This window comes from Microcebus murinus, chromosome 5 (assembly GCF_040939455.1).
Source record: "Microcebus murinus isolate Inina chromosome 5, M.murinus_Inina_mat1.0, whole genome shotgun sequence".
NCBI lineage: Eukaryota > Metazoa > Chordata > Mammalia > Primates > Cheirogaleidae > Microcebus > Microcebus murinus.
This window is the reverse complement of record NC_134108.1, coordinates 13,061,561-13,078,967: the sequence shown is the minus strand read 5'-3', so window position 1 is coordinate 13,078,967 and position 17,407 is coordinate 13,061,561.

Here is a 17,407-nt window from a genome sequence, read left to right as displayed (position 1 = left end):
AAAGGGAGTAATTAAAATGCAGTCTATGTTTTTCATGTGTTGTGAAGAGATTGGTTTCAAAGTGTCTTTGTATCCCTGGTAAAGAAATAGCATAATTATTTGTGTATCCTTCTTTCCCTTCCTACCAAAGTAAGAATTCAAATCTGAAGAAAAACCGTGGCTATCCACCTACTTGGAGAGGACTTCTGTACAGCAGTGCACCTGGTTGGAGTGCTGAAGTTTTAAGAACCCAGGAGTTTTCTCAGAAATTAAGAAAGGGGAAAAGGAAAATGACTCAGGAAGTAGTCTTGAAAAATGCACATGGTTCAGGAACTAACGAAGGAAGAAAAATAAGAAATGTAAGAGAATCAGAAAAATGCTGTGCCATGCACCCCAAATGGGGAAAAAAAATGTAAAAAGAACCAAAGTGTTAACAGTTCCTAAAAAGTGTATCAATTAGAGGTTTACAACTTCATTCCTTTGACTACAGTTTTAGTTTGTTTCTTTTAGCAACATTTGCTAATATTTTTCTGCCCTGGCAAATCTTTTCAAATATAATCCTGACTACTTACCAGTTTACCAATACACATTGTACTTTCTCTTAATGAATAAAAAGTAATATCTTCAACTCCAATCTTAAACTTTTAAGTTAAACCAAAAATGTATACTTGCTATGCTTCATGAAAGAAATTCTAAATTTTCACCATCTACTAGGATAAAAATACCTTGAGTGTAGAGAATACCTATTTTATTCTCCACACATCCTTCAACAGACCATGCATTTAGAAAGTAATTAGTAAGTACTTCATGAGTCACTTGAAGGAGAAAAAAGTAATTACTAAGTATATGAGCTAACCAAAAATGATTCACAAATGAGTACCAATATTTAAATACATGCATCTTGGAAAAATAACATCACCATTAACTTCTAAAGAAGAATGTGCAATTCTACCAACCATTCAGGTCTATATTATTTTTATTCTTAATAATACCACCTGAGGCTAAACCAATGAATATAGCAATTCATTTTTAATCAATTTACTTGGTATATAAGTTTTTAACTTTCTTTTCTTTTCTTCTACAGCTGTTTCTACAAATGTTTAAAGAGTCAAATAAAAAGGTAAAAAGATTGCATTTAATTGAATTCATTTTAAAATACAGAAAAAATATAAAGTCCTGAAATATTATGTAAATGACTTTATATCTATTGAAATGAAATTGTATCATTTTATACATGTAGAAACATAAAGCAAGATATATGTGCATAAAAAATAATACATGTATAAAGCATCTCCAATTATGTATGGACTAATAGGAAAATAGGAAGCCATGCTAAAATGATAATACCTTTTATGTTTAAGTATGTTGAAACTAAGGTTTTATTTTTTCATCTTTTACTTTTTTACAAAAATGGTTATAATGAGGGTGAACTTTTGTAGCCAAATATAAATACATGAAATTAAAAAGAAAGTTCTAAATAATGTTTCTAATGACACTTTGCTTCTAAATCTTCTGCAATAAGTCTAAATCAACTTGCCTGCACTCGCTAGTACTCTCACATATTTAAGAGATTAACACGAAATTCAAAAGTTCAAGCACAAAGTTCTAATACATTACTTGTGTTTAAATAATTAATTGGCAAATGAGATGAGCACAGAAAAGAATGCATTGAATTACGTACTTAGATGAAGGAATAACATACATAAAAATTGTAGAAAGGATGACATAGTAAAGGAAACTAGTCTCATTAAATCAACTCTTTAAACATGGAGTGAGAAACTACTTGTTCTGATGGCAATGAATGTTGTATTCATATCTTAATACTTTGCAGTACAAATATGCAATGCATTGTGCAGTTTTAAAGGGCTCAATCATATTTTTAAAGTACTTCCTTAATGGGAGGTAAATTATGTAATGGTAGAGCACAGCTGTGTTTGCTTTAAAAATTCAATAAAACAATTTAATAAACTTCATAAAGTATTTATCTACTCAAGTGAATCAACTAAGTACTCGATGGAAATTGCTTTAGTTCTCCACAGCCATTTACCTATGTGGCGTATTGTCTGCACACATTTCTTAAATGCTCCACTGACAGCATTCTAAATGCATTGGACAAAGGCTGCTGTACCAACTCAAATCTACAGAGGAAGCCTCCATAAAAGTAAAAAGCAAGGGAAAATATACTACATGAAATGCCTTAAGTACATGTCCCTTTTAATTATAGTTCTATATTTTGTTTGTGAAGTAACTCTTGGAAGAATTTGAGGGTCAGAACTGGAAATAAAAAGTACATGGCAAAAAACACAACAAGCAAAGTCAAAAAACAACAAAGTACAAAAATGTATTTGCACTATAGGTTATGTATAAAGGTCTAGCATTCCTAATATACAAATAACTTAAAATATAAGGAGAAAAGTATAAAAACTAGATCAGAAAAAAAAGCAGAGTTCTCTCTCTCTCTCACACACACACACACACACACACACACAAAGATATATAAATGGTGCTTAAACATATGAAAAGATGTTCAATGACACTTTTAATAACAGTAATGAAAAATAAACAGATACCACTTATGGTATCTTACATTCTCAAATATTCATTATACACTGTCAATAAGACTGTGAGAAACAGATTCTATCATAAATTATTAAGTATGCAAAATGGTGAAACCTACATGGAACAAAATTTAGCAATAACTTACAAAATGACATATCTCTTTACCCTTTGCTACAGCAATCTCATTTCTAGTAATTTATGCTAATATATTAATATTTCTTCAACAATACAAAAACATATGAACCAAGTTTTTCTTTGTGGCATTATGTCTAACTGCAAATTACTAGAAACAACCTCATTGCTCATAAATAAGAGAAGAGTTAAATAAACTATGTTATATATACACAATGGAATACAGCAACTGGAAAAATAATTTGGAATCTATGAATTGATATGGAGTGATTTTCAAAATACATTGTTAAAAGAGAAAAAATAAAAATGGAAAAAAATATATAATATGCAACTTTTGTGTAAAGAAGACAGGAGAGAAGATACGTATATATTTGCTTCTTTGTACAAAAAAGAAACCCAAGAAGAAAGGAAAATTAATATCATGGATTATGGGAGGAGGATAAAAAAGTGACCAAGAAGAGAATGAGATTTTTCTGAGTATACTTTTTTATATAAACTTTACTTTTAACATGTTAATACTTTCATAGTCAAAAAAAAAAAAAAGAAAATCCATAAGAGCTCGAGGGAAAAAAGTAAAATAGGACACCAATCAGAAAAAAAAAAAGGAACCTATATCTTTATCAAATTGATAATATAATCATACCAAGAATATTAAATCAAGTAATTTGAATATAATGTTCTGATTGTACCTTAAGGAGGATATATTCTAAGGACAAAAATGACTACCAAGAAATCTTGAACTTTATTTGGCTAGTCTGCTGTTGAAGTGATATTGGTGGGAAAATTCTGAATTTTTTTTGTATTGTAGAATAAATTCAATGACTATGTGTGTTGACATTGTTGAACAAGATATGGGAATAAAGAGAAAGAATTCTGTATGTTGAATTAAAATTCTAGATATCAGTATGAACTCTCTCAGTAGTTGGGTGATGACACATAATAGAAAGATAGATTTATTTTATAGATTTATAAATATATTTATTACATTTATATAATGGAGAAACAATGACACCTCCAGTAGAAATAAGCATATCCCTGAAGGTTGAAGCAAAGGAAATATAATGAAAGATGGTACATTTTGTTTTGCCACAAAGTAAGAAAGTACTGAAAAACAGTTAGCTGCAAGATCCAAGCAAGAGTTACCATTAGCAAAATATGAGTGAATTTGAATAAAAAATAATGATCAGAAAAATGTATTATAAGATATTAAATTTTAAAATAATTAGAATTCTGAATGATATTCAAAAAATGTGGGTAAGGGAAGGAAAGTAAATTCTTCTTTACAGAAGACTTCTGATAAATTTAGAAAAAAATTATAGAATTAGAAAGTCACTGTTTTTGAACTACCAACATGATCATTGATTCAAGAAAGAATCATCAATGGATGCTAAAACCACTGGGTAAAATTTTTTTGTAAAACAGAGTATTCGTATTATCTAAAAGCGTTATCTCAACTATTACTAATTCAAAGTGTAGAAAGGCACCTTTTTGTGTGAGAATATCAAGTGGTCAAACCTGACAGCAATAGGACACTCTGATATTATTTGCCTCCTAATAGAATGTGCTGGAAAGACATCATTTCACCTAGTATTTTCAAAGAGAATCTAATCACGGGGAAACAATCAGAGAAATCTTAATCATAGACAAATGCAAATTGTGGGACATTGTACAAAACCACTGGACTGGATAATTCAAAAATATCAACGATGCAAAGGAAACGTGGAAAAACTACCCTGGATTGAAGGAATCTAAAGAAGCATAACAACAAAATCCAATTTTTTTTATTGGATTCTGGGTCCAAAATCTAGAAAGAAAAAATGAACTAAAAAGAATATTTTGTGGGAAATTTGAATAGGAACTTTAACAAAATTAATGAATCAATACACATGTGATTGTAAAAGAATCCATATGATGCCTTAATTATACCGGAGAAGAAAGAAAAATAATTTGATATAAGATAACATGTAATTCAATATTTTACTATTGAGGTATAAATGTATTTGAATTTAAATATATAATAAAAGTGTCAGATGTTTGTTCCTGAATATAGACTCATCATGAATGAGACTGCTATGTATATAGACTACTATTGGTGTGTTATATTAGCAACACAAACAACATGAATGACATTGATGTTATCACCTTCAGTTTTTGAAATGGTGAATAATGCTTGGGAAAATTCCAATCAAAACAAAACACAAAATTCTTTCCTTTACACTGTAGTTGTATTGCTGATAAAAATCAGTAAAACATAAAATCATGCAAAATATACTTTGGGTTTATATGTAAAAAAGAATTCAGTTCTAGGCTCTTAAAATTATAAAAAGTGGGTTGCATGGCATGAGCACCTCCCATCCTGCGGGTATGTTTTGAAGGGCTGGTGATTGCCTTTGCTTATGAGCCCTCAAGTTTCTCTTTTCAGACTCGGGCACCTCCTGGCAATAAGCTCCCTTAAATTTTCGATTTGGTGCTGAACTTATTCATTCCACAAATATGTAATGACTGTGTACAATTTCCCAGGCATTATTCTAGATACTTGGGATGCATCAGGATACAAAACAAACATAATCACTAGACCCAAGGAGATGGTGCTCTAGTGAGGGCAGGTTGATGGTCAGCGAAGGAGACTGTAACAAGTAAGTTACACCCTTTGGAAAGGGATTAGAGCTGGTAATGAAGAAGCAGAGCACAATCTACCATGGAAAGGACATTCCGGAGTGGAAGACAAACAGGTGTTGTGTTGGCAGGTGAGATGGCAATTTTTTAGTATTAATATGGTCAGGGGAGGCCATTTAGCAAAGGTGAAATTTAAATAGAGACTAGAGGGAGAGAGAAAGTGAGCTGAGCAGACACCTGAGGGAAGAGAGTTCAAAGGGGTAAAGAACATGAAAAGATCCCCTAAGGGGAAGCATACCTACCTAAGGAATGCAAAATGGCCATTGGAGGGAACAAGGGCTGTCTGAGCCAGAAGTATCAGGAAACATTGCGGAAATCCAGGCAAAATATGCTGATGGCCCCCTCATCCCCCTTCCCTGGTCTTCAGATCAGCCCAGTAGTAGTGTAAATAATAGGAAGTTCTGTTTCTGGGTATATATTTATTTCCAGTGATTTGATGGTCTGTATTTTAATGATTATTAATGGGATTGCCTAGGAATCAAAGCCAGAAATCTTATCAAGTCATGGTCCATAAAATTGTTCCTTATCTTTTCTGTTTTTTCTCTCTTTGTACTTGCCCTAGTCTAGTCTCCTTAAACCTCACCTAATGTTCTACCTTGACCTCCAGTCTGCCCCCTTCAGGCAAGGCAAAAGCCAAAGGCCAAACAAAGAGTAGAGGCTCAGCTACTCTGACCTTGATCTCAGGCTGCCCCTCAGTGGATGTGGGCTCATGGTAAAATTAACAGCTCTGTCAGATGGGGAGTACACAGCTGGTATTTGGGAATCAGTCTCCAACTCCTGAGCTCAAGCCGCCTCAGCCTCCCAGAGTGCTAGGATTACAGGCATGAGCCACCACGCTATCCTGGGCATTGGAAATCAGGTTCCTAGATTCTCCCAGGTACTACCCATCTCTTGATGGGGGGGGGGGAAGAGCAGCTGTGTACTATGACTGACAGCCCCACCAGGACCAGACAGATTTGGAGAGGAGTTATTCCCCCCACCCCAGAAGGGATATTTGACAGCCAAAAACCTTGAAATAATAAGGTTCTCAATATCAAGTTTTTGAGCACTACTCACGTCGTATTGAACTGAAAAATCTATTGATTTTGTTTGTGACTCAATAGACTATTCAAGCTGTTTTCTTTTTTTCTGAATTTCAGACTCTTTTTTCTATTTGCTTTAGTATATGATTTATTTCATATGTTTCACTTCCAACTCAAATGTTTACTTTTGAAAACATTTGGTCTTCTATTACAATTCTAAAGGTGCCATGTTTTCCTATAATTACTTTCTACCACATATAATACAGTGCTTAACTAAATGGATTTTGGTGTCAAGAAGACCTGGCCTTGAATCTTGGCTCTACCATGTGCTAACTGGGTATAGTCTAGCAATTTACCCAATCCCTCTTAGTTTTCCATACCTATGACACAAGAATAATAATAGGACCCTATTTATAACTATGTTGTATAAAATGAAATAATCATGTAAAGATTTTAAAATATCCGTTACATAGCAAAGATTCAAAAGGTTTACTCTAAGTACACTATTACTAAGAAGAATTAATAAGAATTGCTCTTGGGAAGATGAGAATAATTGCAAAAAGACTCTAAGTATTTTAAATTTAGATTGTCTTTATAATTCATGACTTCTGAAGAGTCACTTCGTTAAACTCTACAAGTAATTTTAATGCCATTTATTTATCGTTTTAGAAGTAAAAATGAGACAGTAAAGAAATGCTGGGCTACTCAGGAGTTGCATTGTTGAGCAACATATCACATTTCACTTAAAATGTAGCTGTCTGTGTTTTGATTATAATAATATTCAATAAATCAATAAAAACTTTATAAATACTATTGACAAAGACTCTCCCTTGACCCAACTCAAGTCAGGCTCCTCTGAACTGTCTTCTAAACTAAGACCTGACTTTTGGGTTGATATGTTCGTCCATGTTCAGTTTTAGCAAGAATCATTTTGGGTCAATTTAGAAAAAAAAAATTGATGTATGATTAAATTCCTTATCCCCCACCCTCGATATCTTGTCACTCTGCCTGATTTCAGCAATAATCCTCAATTGGTCCAGCCAGAATCCCCCTTACCCCAGATATCTCCACTTAGTAATTTTCTGTCTACCGACCACCCCTGACCCTGCTCCTTGGCTAAAAATCTCCACTTGTCCTTATTGTATGAGAGTGACTGATCTCTCTCTCCTACTACAAAACTCTGCTGTAATAGCCCCCTTTGAATGAGGCCTTCCCTACCATCTTTATCAAGTATCAGGAATAATTTTTTTCTTTAACATTATGTGCCAGGCAATGTGCTTCATTTTTCAAAAGGTCTGTATTAAGGACCCAACTTCTGTTAAATGACAAAAGCACTATTTGCACATTCTGCTAACAATGAAATATTGTGCAATTAGCATAAAGGGCTATTTGAGTGGATTGAAGGGTGAGCTGCATAATGAGAAGCTAATTACAGGGAGAGATCCTTGCTGCAGATATTTGTAGAATATTTCTTTTCTGACAAAATGCAGAATATTTATGTGGCAATTACATAAATCAGCTGATTTCTGGGACAAAATTGTGCAGGAAAAGATTGTTATCCTAAACCAAGAGGAAATATTCTCTGTGCCCATTATTTCATAATTAAATTTCATGTTCTTTTGTAATTAACCAAAATACAAATGTTGAGTTTGCCACCTGTGTATATAAGTAGAGCTGGAAAAGATTGAACTGAAATTACTTTTCACTTGAAAGTATATATAACTCGAGTTCTATTGATGGACTGTTTTCTAACTCTTAAAGTTTGTGGTAAACAATTTTTTGCTCATGAAACAAAAAGGTAGAATCACTTAGTTTACATTATTTTCCCCTGTATTGAATGACTCGGTCTCTATTTCAGTGTGTTTAAGAATTTCTCAAAATGTGCAACAGCAGCAACACTTCTCCATCCCTCTCAGCTCCGCCCTGTCCAACCCCCCAGGAAGCTAATCTAGTCTCTAGAACTATCTGAAGTCAACTGGGAAAGCTAGGCTATAATAAACAAGTCTTGAATACCAATGAAGCACAGACTGTGAAATTTATGTTACTTTTAATCAGTCTAGGTGCTAATTAAGTAGATTTAGAAGCTGATTTTGATATATATGCTTATAGTTGATTATTATATATTCCAAAGCAAAAATCAGGTTCCATAGTCTAACACACAGTTTGATAATGGGAAGAAGATATGATATCTAGACTGTCCCTGAATATCTCATTTGAATGGCCATGATAAATAAACCTAAAAATTTATTTTAATAACTATAATTGAACTTTGTTTTTATATAGAACCTTGCAATTTGAAAATTACCTTCACATATATTATTACCTTCCCTGCTACACTGGGAACATCTTAAGAGCAGAGATTTTGACTCACTTATGCTGTAACCTTCAGGCTTCACAAGTTCTAGGGGTGCCTTCTTGCAAGTACCTGGGAAACTAGTTGTAGCCAAGAAGCTCCCCTAATCATAAGCCTGGGTCCCAAATCTACAAAGCTCTCCTACTGACTTCTAAATTTAATAATCCCAGTATTTTCTCTTTTTTTCTAGGCTCAGGGGTAAACCTACTTCCTTTAGCTACTACCTCTGTCCTATGGCTTGCATGTGTCTACTCCAAAATTCAAGTGCTGAAACTTAATGGCCAATGTGATGGTATTAAGTGATGGGCCCTTTAAGAGGGGACTAGGTCATGAGAGCTCCTCCATTCGTGAATGAAATTAAGGCCCTTATAAAAGAGGCTTCATGTAGTATTTGAGCTCTTCCTTCCTTTTCATTTCTGCCTTATACCATGTAAGGATAAGCATCCCTCCTCTCCAGAGGATGCAGCAACAAGGCACCATCTTGGAAGCACAGAGCAGCCCCTACCAGACAATTGAACCTGACGACGCCTTGTTCTTGGACTTCCCAGCCTCAAGAATTGTGAGGAAATAAATTTCTGTTCTTTATGAATTGCCCATTCTCAGGTATTTAGTTATAGTAGTATAAACAGACTAAGACACTGTGAATCATTAGTCCTACCTATTTAAATTTTCACTTCTTTAACAAATGATTAAAAATTCTTGCATTAAATCCTTTTAATTTAACTGGTGTGGTTTCTCTTTCTTGACTGGACCCTGACTAAAAGAAGAGGAAGGAGTGAAATAATATCAGGGAGACTGGAATATTGGCCAAGTTCATCATTTTGAAAGCTTAACTGTGCACTTTACATACAGCTCATTGCATATAAATGCTTTTTAAAAAACAAAAATAAACTTTTCCATTGGAAACTTGCTATCAAGTTGTGTCAGCTCCCACATCTCATTCTTCCAATTGGTAGATGCATTAAGGCTTCTAATATCATAATAACTAGTTTCTGATGCTGGCTAATTTTTTGGAAATAGATGCTTCCAGTTTCAGTTTTTACCACCTCATTTTGTGAGTGACACTGAAAAGCTTTCTTGTTCTTACAGCCAATAGGAGTTCAGAAATAAGTGAAGAAATTAAGACAAACTGATTTCCTTCAGTTCCTTTCCTTGATGAAAAAGGAAAGAAATACATAACATCAAGAATCCAAGCCTGGTTACCAACTGTATTGTAGGAAGAAATGGTCAGGTGGATTGGTCTTTTGCTTCTTAGAGTTTTATTGAGCACTCCAAAAAAAAAAACTTAGTTCTCTTTGTATTGTGATGGAACAATAGTGTCCGATGTTGAAGTCTCTCTTGAAAGAAAGTGTTTCAAACATTCTAAAAAATGTTTGTAAGAGGTCAATTTCTGAAGCTAGCTGATTTAGTTTGTTTTGACCTAAAAACAAGCAACCACTGTAAAGACTAAGATATTGCACACACTGTTTTTAAGAACTCAGGATTGTTACTATCTAACTCGTGTCTGCCAAATAATTCCCAAGTCCTATCTATATAAACAGTCTCCTTGGTCAAAACTGTGACCAAATAGAAAGACTCATCATTTTTTTGTCCTTCTTGGAATATTCCTTCTTTTCACCATTATTACCAATTATTCTTTTTACAAAGATTTTTTTTTGTAGCTGACATTTTCAAGGAAAGTCTTAAAATACTTTCAAATTACTTTCTAAAAAGAGAGTAAACCTCCGAAAAATCACACGACTTCTTTCTGTCTTCATCTGAAGTCTAGCACTATCTCTCTTTTATGCAATATGCATTTTTGATCACCCACCATGTGCCAGGCACGTGTCACTGTGCCAAGCATTGGAAATACAGAGACAACCCAGACCCGGAGACTGCCTCATTAAGCGCATAGTCTCTTAAAATGGACAGATGGCTACATTGTAAGACAGGATATGGTGACTAGCTAAAGAGAGAGCTATGAAAGTTCAGAAGAAGAAAGTAAGATAAATCTCATCTGGGAAGACGAGAATTGGAATAGGTAACATTTGGATTTAATTTAACACTAGTGTATTTCATCACACAGCCACAAGGATAACATCTTAATTGTAACAGGATGGATTAAACTTAAATGAGTTAAGACTTGAAATAAGATCTGTCCACAAAATAGGAATTGAACTTAGGGAAATGAACCTAGCTGTAGGTTGTCTATCTTAAAGTATGGTCCAGTGGTACCTCCATCAGAAAGATCTGGCTACTTCTTAAAAATTTGGTTTCCTAAAGATCGATTCCTAGAGGGTCTGATTTATTGACTGGGGTGGGTGAGTGCAAAATTCTGTTTAATCCATGCTTCAGATGATCACTATGCATGCCTAAATATGAGACTTCTGGTGCAGAAATTTTTCAGGCAACAAGGGTAATACAGAGAAGTAGCTAAAGTTAGGGACATCCAATATGACAAGAGTATACACTCTGACAGGCAGGTGGACCCAGAGCACAGCATTAGGGAGATAAGTTTGCACTTCCAGGGAGATCTGCAGCAAGGCATCCTGGCCTCCCCATATGGCCTTGGTTATTGTGATTTAGAGCTTAGGACTCTGTTGCAAGTGAGAGTATAGGGATAAAGCTAATTAGACAGAACAAAGTAATCCCACAGTTTTAAAGGGTACTAGGCAGTGTATCAAAAAAAGGAGCTTTGGCACTGGAGAACACATTTAGTTACTAGGAATGGAGGACAAGATAAGAAAGGCAGAACTTAGTTACTAGAAGTAAGACCAGAGGCATATTTTCTTGAGTATGTTTTAATTCTGGTTCACTGTTAGAAGCAACTAAGAAGCTTTATAATAAGACATACTCTGAAGCTTCTCAGTAGACCTACAAAATCAAAATCATGGAGACAGCAATATGAATTTTCATAAAAGTTCTTTTAGGTAATTCTAAAATTATTCAGGTTTGAATAGCAATAAACAAGGACTCCTCTTCTCTGTCCACAATGATCACAACACCACCAATCACAGGTCATGACTGAGCCTGCAGTGGGAATCCAGTGGTAGATTCTAAGAGAAGCCTGTGGGCCAGACACTGACACAAGGATCTCATGGCAGAGGACATGTCAACTTCCAGGCTCTGCACATCTTACAGCAAACAAGAGATTTCTAGCACAGAAAGTCATCCAAGTTTGTTGTTGTTATTGTTTTGTTTTATCATAGTATTTAGAATAGTTCCCTGGCATATGAGTACTTAAAACAGTAAAAATTCCATTGGCTCTGTCTTAGTCTGGTTGGGCTGCTATAACAAAATGCCAGGTAGCTTATAAACAACAGAAATTAACTTTTCACAGTTCTGGAGGCTGGGAAGTCCAAGATCAATGTCCCAGTAGATTAGATGTCTGGTGAGGGCCTGCTTTGTGGTTGATCAGTCCTCACTAAACACTGACTCCACATTGGGAATATCTAAATACATCCCAAAGGCCTCACCTCCTAATACCATTAGCTTGAAGGCAGGATTTCCACATATGAATTTGGAGGGGACATGTTTAGACCATAGCAGACCTATCATCTTGCTCCAACTCAATAAATAATATCACTGAGACTTTTCCCTGTCTGAGATTTTCTTTTCATGCAGTGAAAAAGAGTAGCATTAAATATAATGTTAACTTAAGCCAAACAGCGTTGGAAGCATATAGAATACTCATTTGCTCCATGAGTTCACACCACACATAATGCTATTTTTTAAATCAAATTTTGCCTTTAACCTTTACTTTTAATTTATTTCTATCTGAAACACAAGTGCCATTGATCACATAGAAGGAAAGTTGAGCTAGAAAGACAGTAACCTAGCTAAGCAGAAAGCAAATGAAACTTTTTTGTAAAGAAAAAGCAGTAAAATCACAAAACGGTCTGCATTGAAAACCAGCAACTATATGCTAAACAGTGTCCAATTTCATGGGGCGCCACCCAGTTGAGAATAAGCCAGGCCACCTGATTCCTTCTTCCACTGGTAAAGACCATCTCATGTGAACCAGCTGCCATGGATGTGGTTCAGAAAGCTGTCCCTGAAAAGAGCGCTGGGCCATCTGTGCTTGCAGTTCTATTAATAGAATGTTCTCCAAATCATAGACCTGCATCAGTAACCTCACATTAAGACCTTCTCCAACATGGTATACAGAGAACATCACTGATCAGCATTTCTTATGATGTATTGGAAGGACACTTTGATTGGAAGAAAAGAGAGGTCAGGGGTATGGTGGTAGCCAAACAAGACTGTGAACTGCCTGAGGCCAGGGGCATATCTTTTTCCTTTCATCTTGCCAGGCTCTGTGACTGACGAAAAGTTGAATGTTGCATTGTATTGAAGCACTTTGTAAGGCCAAACACAGAAGCACAGTGCAAGAAGCTTTATAAAGTTATCACATAATGGAAAAAAGTAGAAAAAGTAGTTTTCATTACTAAAGAAAGATGAGGGAATATAGGCTCATCAGTAAATTAACTTGCCCAAATAGACACAGATTATTCATGGGCAGATCCAAGATTCAGACACCACACCTGCAATTGGCAGCCTCCACCTTCTTACTCTATTTTGTTCTCCTTTCTTTATGGTTGTACTTGGGAATGTCAGCTTTGATTGTAATTTATTTCTCTTGAGCCAGCCTTTGACAGAAGTTTTTTTATGACTCCAGAGAAAGGTGAAATGACTAACACAGTGAGACCAGTGTAGCAATGAGATTTTTTAAAATTTATTTTTGGGAAATAGAGAGGCTTAAACCATATAGAAATAATAGTAGAGGGTATGAGAGACAGATGGAGTCAAACCAGGCAGAAGATGTACATATTTGATAAACTTAAGAGAAACTGTCGAACAAACTAAAGGAAAGGAATAAAAAGAATAATTATTATTCTTGATTAGACCTTTAAAAAAAACAAAAGATTTTGCTAAGGTCATTATTTTCTCTTCAAGAACATAGAAAGTTAGTGGATACTGGAAACATTGCAGAGATATCTAAAGACATTGCTGTGCATTATAGAAGTAGCATTTCACTTAATATGCTGGCAATGAAAGAAACATACGTCAGCCAAGGCTGGCTACAGGATCCTTATGGTTATTTACTCACCAGGGTTCTCTTAAGAATAGCATCAAATATAAGAGATACGACTGGTGAAGATGAAAAAGATATTTTGAGATACTGTCTGAAACAAAGCACATTGTGTATGACATATGTATATACATATATATCATCTATCCATTAATGTTTGTGTGTATATATATCTCATATAGCATATAACATAATACTGCCAAGAACAAAAGAAAGAAGGGAAGTTATTAAAAAAAAGTCTAATACAAAAGTTAGAATACAGTCAAGAGAACAAATAATCTAAGACAATTGGGAATGTAGTTTATTCAGTCTTTTATTCATGTGCCAGACTGTAAAAAGTCTTAGAGGTTATTGATGTTCCAAGTCTAGTTCTGTTCTAGGTTTGCCTGCAGTTTAGTAAAGAAGATAAAAATGTTTTAAGAGGGAAGCATAGCAAGATGGCCAAGTAGAAACCTCCATGAACACCAGATTCGACAACTACCCAACAAGGAAGCACCTTCAGAGGAACCAAAAATCAGGTGAGCATTCATTGAACCTGGTTTTAATACTATATCAAGTAAAGAGACACTGAAGAGGGCAGAAAAGATAGTCTCGCATTGCCTACACCACCATTCACCACCCCTTCTCCCCAGCAGTGCCACACCAACCCTTCAAGAGGAGAGAGAATTTATGCAACCATAGGGAAGGGATAGTAAAGTAATGGTGGGATTTTGTATAGGAACTTAGGGCTGCTCTGTCACAGGGGAACACAGCACAGGGAGAATTCACCTGATGCCCAAGGAGGGAACATTGACACCAGCCAGGCCAGAGGGAAATCCTCCCTCCAAACCTCGATTTCTGGCTAGCCCCACCACTGGCTGACAAAAAGGGGTCTGGGGCCCGGAACAAATTTGTAAAGCTGTCAGGCCACAAAGACTGTAGTAGCCATTGGGCAATTCTTGTAACTGTGCTGGTTCAAAACCAGTGGACTTGGGGTGCATGTGACCCAGTGAGAATCCAGTGGTGGTAGTCAGGCTAGTACTCGTGTCACCCACAAATTCCATATAATCATTTTGTGAAGGGTAGAAACAGCCGCCAAATTACAGAAATGATAAGCTTTTGAAATTAGCAAAATACATGATCAGAAAAAATGAGACCAGAAAATTAGAAGTGAAATGTTTAATATTATATGTTGATGAGACACTAGAATATGTAATCCATTCAGTCCTTGTAGAAATATTATTTTACTTATTTCCACAGGAAGGATTATGTATATTACTTTATAGTAAAGTTCCACAAAAATTATATATTAATAATTAAAGTAGGCATTAATTATTACACATGGATGTTATTATTTTTAATTTGAGTTTCGTTATTTCCAGTTAGAAACTGCCTAAAGTCTGCTATCAGGGTTAATCTTTATTTATAACAGAAATAGTTCACTAAAGAAGCTTTTTCATTCTAGTATGCCCATATTTTAGGTTTGTTTCTTTGCCTCTGCAATATGCCATACTGTGTCTTTTATTAGGTTCTATTTTGTCAAGTAAAAACAAGCTGAATGTTAACACTCTGTGTTAGAAAAACACCAAAACTTCTAGTGAAGAGCTTATTTTTTGTTTTCATTTACTGAAATTACCCGCATACCTTTTTTTAAAAAAAAGATTAACTACATTGTTTTAGGTTTTATTTTCCAAACTACTGTTTTCCTTTTGTTCCTTGAAGAAATTAATTTGGGGAATATGCAATTTCATGCTTAATGAATGACAGAACTGCCTCAAGTGATCTTCTGAGCTGGCAGCCTTCCCAAATTTGCACAGACATAACCTTCAGCAACATTTGGAGTTGTGAAACTGCATGTATCATCATGGTAGGAAAATTGGACCCAACACAGCTGGACAGGTCATTTTTCAGAGGATTAAATCCATCTTGGTTCATACATAAGTAGTGGAGGTATGTATACATCCACATAATTTATCAAGTCAAGTAAAACTTTCCTGTAATTTAATAGCACAGTGAACACAGGATTTTATTTGAAACTCCGTGTTGTTAATAAAGATCAAGAGGATGACTAATTCAAAATTGCCTGTAGAAGAAAATTAAAGTTTCCAAAATATATTGTACTTTTGTTACTCTAAATGAGGGTTCATATGATATATTGGACTCTTAGCTTAAGATTGCCTTTCCATAATTACTATTTTTGTCTCCATTATCAATTATGGATAACTTTTACTAGATACATCTCTCCATTAGCATGCGAAGACAGGATTGCCTGCCCTTGCATGAGAAATAACTTATTTAATTTGAATCATGTTGAAGTCGGTAAAGTGGCTTTGGGGAAATGAAGATTTTTTCCTATTAGTGGGGTATATTTTATCCCCATATAAAGTATCAAGATAATATTATTATTCATAAATAATAGTGGAGTAATATAGGTTTCCCAAATTATTAACACATCAACTGATATAGGATATAAGATCTCACTTTAAAGGGTCAGTTCAAAAAATTTATATAGTTATCTCTGCATATGCGGTACATCTCTCAAGACCCATCTAAACTCACCTCTGTGAAGGCTTTGCAAATTTCAAAGCATCCTTGGCATTCCCAGAGGGTTCTCTCCCCTGAGCCTCAAGGAATGCATCTAAACCAATCTTACTGCGTTTAGTTTGTAAAATGGTAAATTTAGGATACATGCCAATATCCCCCTTTCATTCCTATTCTTTCATTCTGACCAGGCTTAGGAAGGCAGAAGAGCAAGTTGCTTACCCTACTTCAAACAGTCTCACAGGACTCATTTCTCTAACAAAAACTCCCAAATCACTGTTTAACCTTCATCTAACAGAAATAAAGACAAATTATTGAGACAAATAATAGCCAAAGCTATGATATAACAAAATTTTCTTTATTCTCAGATACATCCTATTAAATGAATTGTTTTGTTAGTGAAGTATCAGTCTAGACTATGAATCTATTTAGAAATAAACTTGAGATTTTACTTCAATGAATGGACTAATTAAATATTAAGTACTACAGTGGAAATTATTATAACCAGGGCCTTTAGAGACAATAAGTACACCTTTGTAGAGATTTCCTACTTGGTAATGAAGGCAAAAATACCAGAGTTGTAATAGGAAAAAAATTACAGTCCACTCTCTGTTCTCTTTCTACCAGGAAATAAAAGATAGAATATATATAGTATATTTACATATTTATACTTAGTATATATATACATATATATTTATAGTAAGAAATAATGATAAATAAAAGGAAAATAGGAACAGATGAAGGAAGGATTCTTTTATCTCACTAGATTTATGTAGTCTTCATGTAGTGTTAAAACTGTTAAATATGTTGCTTGTTAAGAAACTAAGGTCTAGAATGGATGTTGTTTAGAGTTTCTATTATATTATTTTAACACATCTTGAAAAAGGGGACTATAAATCTTATTCAACTGTGTTAATAAACATCATATTTACAAATTACACTGTGGAAACCGTGAGAAGTCACATCTCCATTAAAACTCTCTGTTTCTTCTAAAGCCAAATGGAAGGATGGGATAGGTACCAACAATTTAGGTCAAAAAGAATATCTCTCTAGGAAACCAAGCTGAAGGAGAGAGGAATGGAGTTACCAAAGGGG